The sequence below is a fragment of the Ochotona princeps genome, chromosome 1, assembly GCF_030435755.1.
Source record: "Ochotona princeps isolate mOchPri1 chromosome 1, mOchPri1.hap1, whole genome shotgun sequence".
Classification (NCBI taxonomy): Eukaryota; Metazoa; Chordata; class Mammalia; order Lagomorpha; family Ochotonidae; genus Ochotona; species Ochotona princeps.
The window spans coordinates 125,119,251-125,124,334 of record NC_080832.1 but is presented as its reverse complement, the minus strand read 5'-3'; positions in this window follow the sequence as shown (position 1 = coordinate 125,124,334).

Sequence of the window (5,084 nt, the reverse complement as noted above, 5' to 3'; positions counted from 1 at the left end):
ACTTCTCAAAGCATCCACGGTATTTCTTGGGTCAGAATGTTTGGAGTATGAGAGGAAGATTTTCATTACAGAAAGATAATCAAAGACATTTTGTGACCTTGGAAGTGTGCTATGAAGATGTACCCACAGGGCAATCTTATCCTGGGAAACAGGTTAGTTAAGAGACTTCATACTCCATAGCTTCATATATTGTGGTGTACACATTATGGCTATAGTCATTGGACTTCTTTAATCTAATCACTGGCCATGGCTTGGATACTAATGCCAGAAAATTACCACATGTCTGTTCAGTCATTGCACTGGGATCCCTCAGCAATTTGGCCAAGACTTTCTCAGAGCTGTTCTCCACTTTGAGGCTTTTCTACCTAATCCTACTCTCTCCCCTCTTTCACAGATGTGAAGCCTGCAGCTCAGTTACAAGTCTTTCTTACTTCTGCATCCTTTGTCCTTTATTTATCACAACACTTATTTACTTGTCCAATTCTTGATTGGCATCAGCTCCTCAGAAAGCTGTGATGCAGGGTTCCTTTCAAAAACACCTGCTATCATGGATCCAAAAGGGAAAGTTAAATTGTAGTACAATTGAAAGAAATGAATTGTCCGAATATATAGAGTTTGGGACTTGGGATGGCCTTTCAATGTGTTCCCAGTCGAAGCAAGTGGCCAGCCATTTATGCCTTACATACATGGGTCATTGGCTAAAGGCTGCCACAGGGAACATCGAGTCAGCTCTCTTGAGCTGAAGGCTCAAGGAAAGACTCAGCTGTGAGTCATTTAGTAGTGAACATACTCTTGGCAGCTGAGGGAATAAGGGTCTTGGTTCCCAAAGGGAAAATCAAGCAGTATAGTCTGTACTCCAAAAAAACGAAAGGTTTTTGTGAAGACTAAGGGACAATGGGCATCTTTTTTGCCTTCTTATAAAAGGACGACATCACCATAATGACCTTCTCCCCCCAAAAAAGATTCCTGTGAGTCCCTTCTGAGGGTAGATATTACGATCTGTCCTCCTGTGATGGCAGGCATGTAATTAATCCAGGTTTTCAGAATGGATCTGGGAAAGAAAGGGGTGAGATATAGTATAGATTTGTGCTTTATGATATCTTTTCTTCCTTTAATTAAAAAGATTAAAAACAGGCTCCTCTGTGGAAAAGCCAGACATCATGTAAAGGGAAAAGTAGCAGTGTCAGAGCTATAAAGACTGCGCTGTCACAGAATTATTATTCTAATGGTATAATAAGTGTATTTTTCCTAAAATTAACAAAAATAAAGTATATGATATCAAGCCAAAAAAAAAAAAAAAAAAAACCTTACTAGATGAGTAGATCACATTTTAGGTCTTAGGGTAGGGAGCAGAGATAGCAAATCCCACAAGCCGAGCAATCGTGAGCAGGAGATACACCATGTGTCAATGGAATGTGCTTTATGTGGGTTACATGAATTTCTTCCTCATGTTCGAGGAAGATAAGAAAGATACTGCCAATTATCTAAAGTCTGACACAAGATCTGACTAACAGGAATATTTACTTACTTTTGTATATGAAACATTTTCTCCTTTCAAAGAGAAAGGACAGGACCTTCAACTAAAGTAAGAGAGATACATATTTCTTAAAGCATGTATAGGACTTGCCCTATCAAATTATTTAATGTCCCCAGAACATTCTGCCAAGTAGGTATATCTCAGTTTAATGGTTAAGCCAAGTGCTGAATGGGAACCTGAAGGTCCCCCAATGTTTCACAGCCAAGAATGACCAGACCCAGGATCAAACCTGGTTCTCATTGGCTCAAACAGAAGTTTCTTTACATGACCCCAGGCTTTCTAACGCTTATGAGAATTGGAGTTCTGCGGCCAATGGTTTTATTCTCCAACCCATTTTTCTTCTTAAAAAAAAATCTCAGAATTCCTGGACTGTAATGACCACATCCAATGATAGTTATGATCAGGTAATAATTGCACAAATGTTCGGTAAAGCAGTGGCATATTTGATCTAAAGATTGAGATGCTGTTTTTTCAAATATGTGCTTTCTGCCAGTGTGCAGCCATGCAACTATTTTTCTCCCATAGTATCTCTATTCTCCCATCTGATTATTTTCTTCTCATTTGGCAGTCTTCAACATAGAGGTTGCTGTGCTTATGTATACACACACATAAACACACAAAGAGAGAGAGAGAGAGAGACCTATTCTCCAATACAAGGGAGCAATAGACTTTCACTTTCTTTCACTTTCAACATTTTGATGTGTTGCCTACCCGTTCTTTCCCCAGGAGCTAACAAAGCTGTCTGGGGAGTTGGAGAGAGGTTCATGGGCAGCTAATTAGAGATAGGATGCCAGGGTGATCAGAATAGCATAGCCTGCTGGGAGACTGTAAACTATGGGGGGCGGGGGAAGCAATGTAGCCATTGCTAAAGGATTTAGCTTGGGCAGGAGCTGTGACCTTCCTCCACATTTTTGGCAATGTGAATTTAATGGGCTGTTTTTCTGTGGTTTCAGTCGCTTCATTTATTTCTGTTCTATGAATTAACCATTGCTTACATTTTAAAATGCTTAATAATGGTAATCTCTTTGCATTGAAATATGAAGGTAGTTTGCTCATAAAATGCAAAGTCTGAAAAGAATCCAACAACCATTTGAATATATATGTATGTAAATGATCGATGTTTGTGAATAGAATTTCAACATGCAAATGAAGAAAGTGGAAGAAAATTGTGCCACTTTCTGTGTGTGAGAGCAAGGAGTGATGCTATATGCAATTGTAAGTTAGGTGCTCCCAAGTCAGAATATATAACATTTAAGCCTATAATAACAAAGCTGAGCCTCTAAGCTATTTGTATTTTGTCCTCATTTGTGTAGAACCAGAACAGCCACATTCTTCTATGGTTTGGTGGCAAATCAAAAAGCAGTGAGGAAGAGGCTTTTGATTAACATGAAAACCTCAATTTGTCCATAGTGAGAGTCAGTCCTGTTATTTCTGAATTTACTTGATTCCTGAAAAGAAAGAGGCTTTTTTTTTAAACAGGAACAAAGGATGACAGAAAGAAAGAAAAATGGAGGGTGGCGTAAGAAAGGATGACCCCGTGGGTATGCAACACAACAGCCCCCAAACTGATGGCTTTGTGCAATAGACCACTCCCAGTTAATTCCAGCCAGAGTCCTAAAACGTCCTAGCTAAGTGGCACCGCATCACGTCTGCCGGAATCTCCATCAGTTATTAAGGGGTGTGCAGACTGGCTGAACACATTCGAATGTGGTTTTTGACCATGTTGAAGCACAAACAGAGAGCTGTGTGTTTAATCAACATAAGCAGATGTCAAGAAGTGCAAAAATATGCCTCTTTGAAAGTCATTATGTCTGTGTGTTAGTGCCGGCATATGCCCAGAACATGTGTATTTTGAGTGGTAAGTGTGAAGAATTATGAGTAAAGGAACAACAGAACTCTTTGCTTAAAAATGCCTGCTGTAGGGATGGTGTTGTGGCATTGCAAATAAAACCACTATCAGCAACCCATATGGGTGTTGCTTCATATCCTAGCTGCTCCATTCTTGATCCAGCTCATGGTTAATGGCCTGGGCAAAGCAATGGAAGATGACCCAAGTGTTTGGACATTTGCTACTTTTGTGAGAGACAAAGAAGCAGCTCCTGGCTCCCATATTCAGCGTGTCTCATTTTGACCATTTTGGGAAGTGAACAATTAAATGAAAGATATCTCTCTCTCTGTAGCTATGTAACTCTTTCAAATAAAAAGTAATCTTAAAAGAATGCCAGTTGCAGTAAGGCTAAAGTTTTTATATGATGATATCCTGCCTTCATTCAGGAGAGCGGGAGGTGGAACAGAGGAAGCCAGTGGAGGGATGAGGACACAAAGTTGAAGGCTATGCTAGACATGTCAGTCATGGGGTTCATCATTTCACTAAAGCTTCATGTCAACTTTCCTGGATGCATAAATGAGCTGATTTCTAGAAGTATCCCTCTTGGGAAGAACAGCAATGTAAAAAGATTTTCAATTGAAAGAGCAGCTTTAAACAAGTAAAAGATGGGCTTAGGTGAGACTCTCTGGAAGGGAGCTGGTAGAAAGCCAGCAGTTCTAGATACTTCTTTGAATAGAAGTTTGTTTTCCCACAAAGAAAAAAAAAATCAAAGCAGACTTCAATAGACCAGGAAAAGATTTGCAGCTGATGTGAGCAAGAAACAGTAACTGTCAGAATTGGGTGTTCTGGGCCAGGTACGGAGCTATCACCGCAGAGAGTCTGAATTGTTTAACCCTTAGAACAACCACATAAAGTAAGGAATATCTCCCATGGTAACAAGGAGAAAACTATGGAGTGACAGAGATTAAACACTTTCCTACAGTCTACAGTACAGTATTCATGTCAAACTTTCTCTGACTTAGCTCCAGGAGCAGTAGACACACCTGCAACAGGTGGGTGGCTGATGACCTGGAGGAATCATTAGGCACTGATCTCTTGTAGCTTAAGACATTCACATCTACTTGAATCTTCTAAGGTGTGAGTAGCTTAGATTTCATCAAGATAAGATAAGATGAGGAAGAGCCAAAGGCCAAAGACTTCTGTAGGCAACCATGGAGGCAAATCATTCAAAGTCCCCTTACAGAAAGACCTTGTGTGAGGCACTAGATGTTAACCCACAGGGCCACACTCTCAGGGTCTGCTGTGTGTCCCCAGGCATGTTGAAGATCGCAGGGAAATAGGTTGGGATTATTGGAGTCAAGCCATTACTTGCAAATGTAGAACACCTCTAATACACCGTCATTGCTGTGGGCCTCCCTATCTATTTGACCATCTTCTACGATTTTTCTCTCACTCCCATCTGAGTTCTCAATCCTTTCAATTATGGTTTGAGATTCTTCATGCCAACTCCCTTATCCTGTATAGGTGATCCCATCCACCCTCTCTGCTCCCCCAAATCTCTTATACATCTACTCTAGGGCCTGGCACGGTGGTCTAGTGGCTAAAGTCCTCACCTTGAATGCATCGGGATCCCATATGGGCGCCAGTTCTAATCCTGGCAACCGTGCTTTCCATCCAACTCCCTGCTTGTGACCTGAGAAAGCAGTCAAAGGCAGTCCA